The following is an 11378-nucleotide window of genomic DNA, read 5'->3' as shown; positions in this document are numbered from 1 at the left end:
AGATTGAATCTGAGTGCATAATTCAAAAAACACTGAATGAGACTCATCCTTGTGTTTCAAGAACTTTACCCATGTCCAGCGGCTATAATCATCAACGATGACTAATCCATATTTCTTCCCTCTAACAGATGATGTTTTGACAGGGCCAAACAGATCAATGTGCAAGATTTCTAACGGCCTTGAGGAAGAAACAACATTCTTAGACTTGAATGCAGGTCTGGAGAACTTGCCCTTTTGACATGCTTCACAAAGAGCACCTGATTTGAATTTCAGATTAGGGAGTCCTCTGACCAGATTTAGTTTGTTAATCTGAGAAATCTTTCTCAAACTAGCATGTCCTAATCTTCTGTGCCAGACCCATTGCTCTTCAGAAACAGACATAAGACAAGTCACCTTCTGATTCTTAAGATCTTGAAGATCTGTCTTATAAACATTGTTCTTTCTCTTGCCTGTAAATAGGATTGAGCCATCCTTCTGACTTACAGCCTTGCAAGACTTTTGATTAAAGATTATGTCATAACCATTGTCACTTAATTGACTTATGGACAATAAGTTATGCGTTAATCCTTCTACAAGAAGTACATTAGTTATGGAAGGAGAGTTACCAAACTTTATAGTTCCAGAGCCAATGATTTTGCCCTTCTGATCTCCTCCAAACTTGACTTCTCCACCTGGTTTAAGCACCAGGTCTTGGAATGTAGACTTTCTTCCCGTCATGTGTCGCGAGCACCCAGAGTCCAGGTACCATGACATTTTGCTGTTTGTCCTCTTTTCCGCCAAGGATATCTGCAACAGAAATTATCTTCTCCTTAGGTACCCACAATTTCTTGGGTCCTTTCTTGTTAGTTCTCCTCAAGTTCTGATTGAACTTGGGTTTAGCAAAATACTTAACAGGAGCAACAGTGTGATACTTTTTATTCTGAGTTCCATGATATTTCTTAGGTTGTGTCACATGCTTCTTGGTGTGTGTTATGTGAAAACTTTGTGCATGTGATGTGTGCTTAATATCATGGGAGTGGCCAAATTTAAAATTGTTATACAGAGGCTTGTATGATATTTTCATATCATCCACAGATTCAAGCTTGTATGGGATTTCGCCCTCATAACCAATGCCAACTCTCTTGTTCCCAGACACAGCATATATCATAGAAGCTAGCTGACTTCTGCCTATGCTTCTAGATAGAAATTTTCTGAAACTCAAGTCATATTCTTTCAGAATATGATTCATGCTAGGAATGGCTTTTTCTGTTTCAGAAGGAGATCCACTATTTTTGGATAGATTTAAAACTTTTTCCTTCAGTTCAGAATTTTCCAATTCCAGCTTCTTAGTTTCAAATTCAAATTGCTTCTTCAGCTTTTTGTATTTGATACTAAGATGAGCTTTGAGTTCCAGAAGTTCTGTTAAACTGGAAACTAACTCTTTTCTAGATAGTTCAGAAAATACCTCTTCAGAATCTGATTCTGATGTAGATTCTGATCCATCATCTTCTATCGCCATCAGCGCGAAGTTAGCTTGCTCATCTTCAGAGTCTGATTCATCTTCTGAATCATCCCATGTTGCCATAAGACATTTCTTCTTATGAAACTTCTTCTTGGGATTCTCCTTCTGAAGTTTTGGACATTCATTCTTATAGTGTCCAGGCTCATTGAATTCATAGCACATGACCTTCTTCTTGTTAAATCTTCTATCATTAGAAGATTTTCCACGTTCAAATTTCTTTGAACTTCTGAAGCCTCTGAACTTCCTTTGCTTGCTCTTCCAGAGTTGGTTCACCCTTCTGGAGATCATGGACAGTTCATCTTCTTCTTCAGATTCTGATTCTTTAGGATCTTCTTCTCTAGCCTGAAAAGCGTTAGTGCATTTTTTGATATTTGATTTTAATGCAATAGACTTACCTTTCTTTTGAGGCTCGTTTGCGTCCAGCTCTATTTCATGGCTTCTTAAGGCACTGATAAGCTCTTCCAAAGAAACTTCATTCAGATTCTTGGCAATATTGAATGCAGTCACCATTGGACCCCATCTTCTGGGTAAGCTTCTGATAATCTTCTTTACATGATCAGCCTTGGTGTAGCCTTTATCCAGAACTCACAATCCAGCAGTAAGAGTTTGAAATCTTGAAAACATCTTTTCAATGTCTTCATCATCCTCCATCTTGAAGGCTTAATACTTCTGGATTAGAGCAAGAGCTTTAGTCTCCTTGACTTGAGCATTTCCTTCATGAGTCATTTTCAAGGACTCATATATATCATAGGCAGTTTCCCTGTTAGATATCTTCTCATACTCAGCATGAGAGATAGCATTCAGCAAAACAGTCCTACATTTATGATGATTCTTGAAAAGCTTCTTTTGATCATCATCCATTTGTTTCCTTGTAAGCTTTACGCCGGTAGCTTTAACAGGATGTTTGTAACCATCCATCAGAAGATCCCATAGTTCACCATCTAGACCAAGAAAGTAACTTTCCAGTTTATCTTTCCAGTATTCAAAGTTTTCACCATCAAATACTGGTGGTCTAGTATAACCATTGTTACCGTTGTATTGCTCAGCAGAGCCAGATGTAGATGCAGATGTATTTGTTGGAATTTCACCAGCCATCTTTTACTGAAGCGTTTTTCTCTTCCTGAATCTTTTCTAAACACGGTTAAGTGCTTGCACCTTGGAACCGGCGCTCTGATGCCAATTGAAGGATAGAAAAACACTTAGAAAGGGGGGGTTTGAATAAGTGTAGTCTTAAAAACTTGAACGATAAAAATAAATTGCACAGTTATTTTTATCCTGGTTCGTTGTTAACTAAACTACTCCAGTCCACCCCCACGGAGTGATTTACCTCACCTGAGGATTTAATCCACTAATCGCACGGATTACAATGGTTTTCCACTTAGTCCGCAACTAAGTCTTCTAGAGTATTCTGATCACAACTTGATCACTCCAGGAACAACTTCTTAGATACCCTCTAAGACTTTCTAGAGTTTCCTGATCAACACGATCACTCTAGTTACAACTGCTTAGATAACCTCTAAGACTTCCTAGAGTATTCTGATCAACACGATCACTCTAGTTCCTTACAACTTAATGTAATCAATTAAGAGTATTACAAATGCTTCTGAAAATCTATAATCACAACTGTGATATTTCTCTTAACGTTTAAGCTTAATCTCACTAATATATTACAACAGCAATGTAGTGAGCTTTGATGAAGATGAAGTTTCTGAGTTTTGAATTGAACAACGTTTCAGCAAGTCTTTCAGAATAAATTTTGTTCAGAGTTGTTAACCTTGCTTCTCATCAGAACTTCATATATATAGGCGTTTGAGAAGATGACCGTTGGGTGCATTTAATGCTTTGCGTTTTCCGTACAGCATTGCATTTAATGTTTCACGCTTTTGTCAACTACCTCGAGCCTTGTTCACGCTGTGTCTAGTGATGTTGCCTTTAATAGCTTCCAACGTTCCTTTTGTCAGTCAGCGTAGCCTGCCACTTGTACTTTCTTCTGATCTGATGTTTGAATATAATATTTGAATATCATCAGAGTCAAACAGCTTGGTGCATAGCATCTTGTCTTCTGACCTTGAAGTGCTTCTGAGCGTGATACCATGAGAACTTCAGTGCTTCTGCTTCTGATCTCAAGTTCTTCTGATGCTTCCATAGACCCATGTTCTGATTCTTCCTTGACCATGTTCTGATGTTGCATGCTGAACCTTCTGAGACAAAGCTTCTGAGCGCTGATTTGTGCATACTCTTTATATATTTTCTGAAAGGGAAATTGCAATGTATTAGAGTACCACATTATCTCACACAAAATTCATATCCTTGTTATCATCAAAACTAAGAATATTGATCAGAACAAATCTTGTTCTAACATTAGAGTCTTCAAAACCAGGAGGTTGGTGGACATAGACTTCCTCATCTATGTAACCATTTAAGAAGGCACTCTTAACATCCATCTGATATATAGTGATGTTATGTTGAGTGGCAAAAGAAATCAATAAGTGAATAGATTCTAACCTGGCCACTGGTGCAAAGGTTTCTGTATAGTCAATACCTTCTTGCTTACTATATCCCTGAGCCACCAGTCTGGTTTTGTTTCTTACAATTTTTCCTTTTTTGCTTAGCTTGTTTCTGAAGAACCACTTCGTACCAATGATGTTAAATCCTTTTGGTCTAGGAACAAGATCCCACACATCTTTCCTTGTAAACTGATTTAGTTCTTTTTGCATGGCAATTATCCAGTATGCATCTTCTAGAGCTTGATCAACAAAAGTTGGGTCGATCAGAGAAACAAGACCTAATTGACATTCTGCATTGTTCTTAAGGAATGCTCTTGTTCTGATAGGATATTCTTTCTTTCTAAGAATAACATCTTCTGAGTGAGCAGAGATGAGTCTAGAAGATCTTCTAACAGTTGGCTCTTCAGAAATTCTGAGATTCTCTAAAGAAGTAACAACTTGATCTTCTGATCCTTTGCTTCTGGGTTCTTCAGCTTTTGATACTTTGCTTCTTGGTTCTTCAGCTTCTGAAATTGAGATATCTATATCTGCAAAATTCTCAAACTGCTTTGGCTTTTCAAGACCAAGCTTATCATCAAATCTGATATTGATTGATTCTTCAACAATCAATGTTTCAGTATTGTGTACTCTGTAGCCTTTAGAGCGTTCAGAATATCCAAGAAGGAAACACTTCCGTGCCTTAGAATCAAACTTACTCAGATGATCTTTAGTATTCAGAATAAAACAAACACATCCACAAGGATGAAAATATGAAATGTTGGGCTTTCTGAATATAACATGCAGTGTTTATTGCTTCTTCCCAAAAATGCTTAGCCATATTGGTTTTGTTGATCATGGTTCTGGCCATTTCTTGTAGAGTCCTATTCTTTCGCTCTACAACTCCATTTTGCTGTGGAGTTCTAGGGAAAGAGAAATCATGGGCAATACCATTTTCTTTGAAGTAAACCTCAAAGAATTTGTTCTCAAATACGCCACCATGATCACTTTTGACCTTTATGATTTTACACTCTTTCTCAGATTAGATCTGAGTGCAGAATTCAAAGAACACTGAATGAGACTCATCTTTGTGTGTCAAGAACTTTACCCATGTCCAGCGACTATAATCATCAACAATGACTAATCCATATTTCTTCCCTTTGATAGATGCTATTTTGACTGGGCCAAACAGATCAATATGTAGAAGTTCTAGTGGCCTAGAGTAAGAAACAACATTCTTAGACTTGAATGCAGGTTTGGAAAACTTCCCTTTCTGACATGCTTCGCAAAAAGTGTCTCATTTGTATTTCAGATTAGGGAGTCCTCTGACCAGATTTAGTTTGTTAATTTGAGAAATCTTTCTCAAACTAGCATGGCCTAATCTTCTGTGCCAGACCCATTGCTCTTCGCTAACAGACATAAGACAAGTTACCTTCTGATTCTTAAGATCCTGAAGATCGATCTTGTAAATGTTGTTCTTTCTCTTGCCTGTAAATAGGATTGAGCCATCCTTCTGACTTATAGCCTTACAAGACTTTTGATCAAAGATTATGTCATAACCATTGTCACTTAATTGACTTATGGATAATAAGTTATGAGCTAATCCATCTACCAGAAGAACATTAGTTATAGAAGGAGAGTTACCAGTACTTATGGTTCCTGAGCCAATTATCTTTCCCTTCTGATCTCCTCCAAACTTAACTTCTCCAGCAGATTTAAGCACCAGGTCTTGGAACATAGACCTTCTTCCCGTCATGTGTCGAGAGCACCCAGAGTCCAGGTACCATGACATGCTTTCCTTTGTCTTCTTTGCAGCCAAGGATATCTACAACGGGAATAATATTTTCTTTAGATACCCACATTTTCTTGGGTCCTTTCTTGTTAGTTCTCCTCAAGTTATGATTGAACTTGGGTTTAGCATGATAATTAACAGGAGGTACAACATGATATTCCTTAGGTTGAGCAACATGATATTTTCTAGGTTGTGTCACATGCTTCTTAGTGTGTGTAATGTGAAAGCTTTTAGCATGTGATGTGAGCCTAATATCATGGGAGTGGCCATACTTGAACTGATTATACAATGGCTTGTATGTAATTTTCATATCATCTACAGGTTCAAGTTTGTATGGGGTATCTGCCTCATAATAGCCTATGCCGACTCTCTTGTTTCCACTAACAACATATATCATAGAGGCAAGTTGACTTCTTCCAATGCCTCTAGATAAAAACTTCCTAAAGCTCAAGTCATATTCTTTAAGAATATGGTTCAGACTAGGAATAGACTTTTCTGAGTCAGAAGGAGATCCAACATCTTTGGATAATTTTAAAACTTTTTCCTTCAGTTCAGAATTTTCTGCTTCCAACTTCTTAGTTTCAGATTCAAATAGCTTTTTCAGCCTTTTGTATTTAATACTAAGATAAGCCTTGAGTTTCAGAAGTTCTGTTAAACTGGAAACTAACTCTTCTCTAGATAGTTCAGAAAATACCTCTTCAGAATCTGATTCTGATGTAGATTCTGTTAGAACAAGATTTGTTCTGATCAATATTCTTAGTTTTGATGATAACAAGGATATGAATTTTGTGTGAGATAATGTGGTACTCTAATACATTGCAATTTCCTTTTCAGGAAATATATAAAGAGTATGCACAAGTCAGCGCTCAGAAGCTTTGTCTCAGAAGGTTCAGCATGCAACATCAGAACATGGTCTGGCAAGACATCAGAAGATGGTCAAGGCAGAATCAGAACATGGGTCTATGGAAGCATCAGAAGAACTTGAGATCAGAAGCAGAAGCACTGAAGGTCACATGGTATCACGCTCAGAAGCACTTCAAGGTCAGAAGACAAGAAGATGCTATGCACCAAGCTGTTTGACTCTGATGATATTCAAACGTTGTGTACACAAACATCAGATCAGAAGAAAGTACAGGTGGCAGGCTACGCTGACTGACAAAAGGAACGTTGGAAGCTATTAAAGGCAACGTCAGTAGACACAGCGTGAACAAGGCTCGAGGTAGTTGACAAAAGCGTGAAACATTAAATGCAATGCTGTACGGAACACGCAAAGCATTAAATGCTTCCAACGGTCATCTTCTCAAACGCCTATAAGTATGAAGTTTTGATGAGAAGCAAGGTTAACAACTCTGAACCAATTCTGTGAATATTAACTTGCTGAAACGCTGTTCAACTCCAAGCTCAGAAACTTCATCTTCATCAAAGCTCACTACATTGCTGTTGTAATGTATTAGTGAGATTAAGCTTAAACTTTAAGAGAAATATCACTGTTGTGATTATAGCTTTTTAGAAGCATTTGTAATACTCTTAGAATTGATTACATTAATTTGTAAGTAACTAGAGTGATCAAGTGTTGATCAGGATACTCTAGGAAGTCTTAGCTTGTGTCTAAGCAGTTGTATTTAGAGTGATCACGTGGTGGTTAGGATACTCTAAGAAAGTCTTAGCTTGTGTCTAAGCATTTGTTCCTAGAGTGATCAGGTTGTGATCAGGATACTCTAGAATACTTAGTCGTGGGCTAAGTGGAAAACCATTGTAATCTGTTGCGATTAGTGGATTAAATCCTCAGGTGAGGTAAATCACTCCGTGGGGGTGGACTGGAGTAGTTTAGTTAACAACGAACCAGGATAAAAATAACTGTGCAATTTATTTTTATCGTCCAAGTTTTTAAACTACACTTATTCAAACCCCCCTCTTTCTAAGTGTTTTTCTATCCTTCAATTGGCATCAGGGCGCCGATTCTAAGGTGCAAGCACTTAACCGTGTTTAGAAAAGATTCAGGAAGAGAAAAACGCTTCAGTAAAAGATGGCTGGTCAAATTCCAACTTATCCACCTGCATCTACATCTGGCTCTGCTGAGCAATACAATGGTAACAATGGTTATACTAGACCACCAGTATTTGATGGTGAAAACTTTGAATACTGGAAAGATAAACTGGAAAGTTACTTTCTTGGTCTAGATGGTGAACTATGGGATCTTCTGATGGATGGTTACAAACATCCAGTGAAAGCTAGTGTCGTAAAGCTTACGAGGCAAGAAATGGATGATGATCAGAAGAAGCTTTTCAAGAATCATCATAAATGTAGGTGTGGACCTCCGTTTTTTTCGGGCCATACCTCTGTTCTGTAGAGATACGTGAACTGACTCTTTTTTATCGCTTATGCTTTCGCATTTTTTGAAAATTCACATAGTCGCCACCGACCTTTTATTTTATCCAATTAAGGAAAGGTTTATAAAAGAAACAGAAAAAAGACCTTTAAGAAATTCTGGGTAAGGGGGTAGGTTATACAAAGGGAAGGTGTTAGCACCCTTTGTATCCATGGTTATCCATGGGCTCTTAAGTTTGCTTAGCTCACTTGTTTTTCGATTACTTTTCAATTGCTTTAGAATGCTCATATGTGGTTTCAAATACTTTTGTAAATTGAATTTTGTAATGATCCGTGTGCGGATGTATACAAAAATGTTTGTTTATCTTTCGAAAGATGTTTTGAAAAGAACATTAACTTTGTAATGATCCGTGTTTGGATGTATACAAAATATTATCTTTTTGGAAAGTTTTGTTTTGAAAAACAACAGTATATGAGAATTTTGTTTGTTTTGATTTGAGCAAGCAAACTAGGAGGTCTACCCTGAGTTATAAGGTCTTTATCCTATTTCCTTTAAAAATCTATCCTTTCACCAGATATAAACAAAAGGTTCGATTTTGTACTCGAAACAGTGGAATTTTGACTTTGATTTTGAAAAGAATGATAAGGGATTACCTTAAGAGGTGCAAGTGTGATTGTGTTTGGATTCAGATATTTTATCTTTGAAGTTAGTGATCTAACGGTTCAATTTTATCTTTGACATACACGCAGTTTTATATTTGCTGGAAATTAAAATGCGGAAATGTAAAGTGCGGAAAGTAAATCTACGCTATTACATCGATTGTGCAGGAAATGTAAACTAGCCTATTTACATGAATTTGGCATCCTATACATTTATCTAGGAATTTAAATTGCAAGAAAAATAAAAGGCATGTTTTTGGATTTTTTATGATTTATTTTAATTATGATTAATGCATGATTAATTAAATTAAAATGTAGAAAAAAGATGAAAATAGATTTAAACCTAGAAATTAAGTTTAAAATATGTACAAAATATTTTTCAATTAATTTTAAAACAAAACTAATTTTTTTGGAATTTTTGAAATTGATTTGGAATTTATTAAGCTAATTTAAACATAATTATACAAATAATTAAAGCTTAAAGAGAAAATTATTCAAAATATGTAAAAAATTAGTCTATAATATATAAACAATATTTTATATAAAGAACAATTTTTTTTATGATTTTTTGATTGGTTAGAATAATTAAAAAGCAAATATATAAATATATACTAATTAATTATGCAAAATATTGAAATTATGAAGAAAAATAAAATATTTTTATTTTAGAAAATAATATATTATTTTAGAAGTCTAAAAATATTTTTTGTATATTTTTTGGATTTTTTAAAACTATTTTTAAATAATTTTGCAAAGAAAATTAAAATAGAAATAAAAATATGAAGACAATAATCCAGTGTGGAAATTAAATAATATCCATGGCATGGGGATTCATTATGATGCGTTGGATTAGCTGGGAAGTGAATCTGAAGACTCAGATATTGAGACACTTGGCCATCAATACACCTGCAAAGCACTGGATTAGTGGAAAATTCAAAAGAACGCGCGCTAGCTGTCCAATGAGGTGGGGACACCTCATCATCTTCAACCTCTCGCTAGGGCCTTTTACAGCGCTTTTATGAAAAGAGCACTGTAATTGATGAGCTTCAAACCTGCAAAATAACGAATAGGGGTAAACCTAAAAATAAATTTGGCGCGACCCCTCCATTCGATTCGTCTGACCCATACGAACTCAATGGTACCACTTAGAACCTCTAATTTTGCCTATTTCAGAAAGCCCTAATTTTTAGATTATGAACCCTAAAATGGTAACTTCGTGTGTAGGCGTCTAAAACTCAATTAAAGTTCCAGAAATGATCTACACACCACACCAAGTTCAAATATATGTCTACATCTTGCTAGATATGCGTGTGTTATGAGATACAAGTCAGTTTTAGTTTGAGCAAATCGTGACCAGTGTAGCTCGATTCAGTAAGGTTTAAGACTTGCAATTGATTGGAATAGTTTCAGTGAAGCTCAGAGATGATGTTTGAATGCTTAGTTTGTATTGAAATTGACTGAAATTAAAAATTCGAATTTGAAATTTCTTTGAAAAGTTTAAGTGGTTACAAGCATGGTACAAGCATATGAATGGCTCTGATCTCTGTCTCCTTTGTTACTGAAGTTTTATAGCTCTTATATAGACATTGAAGTGCTTAAGAACTAAGCTAAAAAGCATTAAGTGCTTTTGCTGAATTTTTGACTTTTTCAACACTTATGGCTTTGCATTCAAGCTACCATGGCTTGACTTTCAACCCTCCTTCTGTTGTACTTTGGCTTGGGGCAGAGTTTAATTGATTCCCTTGATGAGTCATGCTTAGAAATTAAGCCATCCATTATCCTTCCATTTTTACTTTTTATTTAATCTTAAAATAAGATAAAATTAAGCAAAAAATGGATAAAAATGGTGTGGGCTTAGTCTTGGTCGTGGGAGGCCCATTATATTATGGAAATGATGTTTGAACCATGAAAACTTGGCCCAATTTGGAAAAAATACATTTTTGAGCAATGTTGGTTTTATGCATTTTCCAAAATTTAGCCAACTTCAACAAGGTGTAAATCCCTCAATTTTTGTCATATGAAGGAGATCTTGCACTTTTTGGAAATCTCAAAGAGTCCTCTAACCAATGTCTTTGGTCTCATGTCAAAATGATTTTTGATGCTCCTTGTGTGTCCTTTTGAAAAAAGTGTCTTTTTGTTGACTTTGAAAATGACCTGTAATGTCTTTGATCATATTTTTCAAATGGTGAATCCAATTGTAACATCCCTGTTCACTTATTGTCCATAATCATGCTAATGTTAGTATTAAGGCATAATTATTATGATTTGTGATTGAGAAGTGGATTTAGATGGAATTGGTAAGATAATGTGTGCTTAGTATTTTGAAGATTAAGTGGAGGGCACATTAGTCTTTTTGATGGTGGACCATATAAGCCTAGAATCCTTCTCTCTAATTCATTTCTCCCCATTTCATTTTCTTTCTCCCACACTTAGAAGAACAAAACCAGAAAACAAGAGCAAGAGGAGAAATCAGAATTTGAGAGGAGCAAGGAGGTAGAGAGAGATCGAGTCTAGGGGGAAAGGAAGAAGAGAAGTTCAAGTTCTACCTACAACATGCATGTGTGTGGAACTTGGTGACCATGGAAGAAGAACTATGCTCAAGTGTGAAGATCAT

This window comes from Vicia villosa, unplaced genomic scaffold, assembly GCF_029867415.1.
Source record: "Vicia villosa cultivar HV-30 ecotype Madison, WI unplaced genomic scaffold, Vvil1.0 ctg.001182F_1_1, whole genome shotgun sequence".
NCBI lineage: Eukaryota > Viridiplantae > Streptophyta > Magnoliopsida > Fabales > Fabaceae > Vicia > Vicia villosa.
This window is presented reverse-complemented; position numbering follows the sequence as displayed.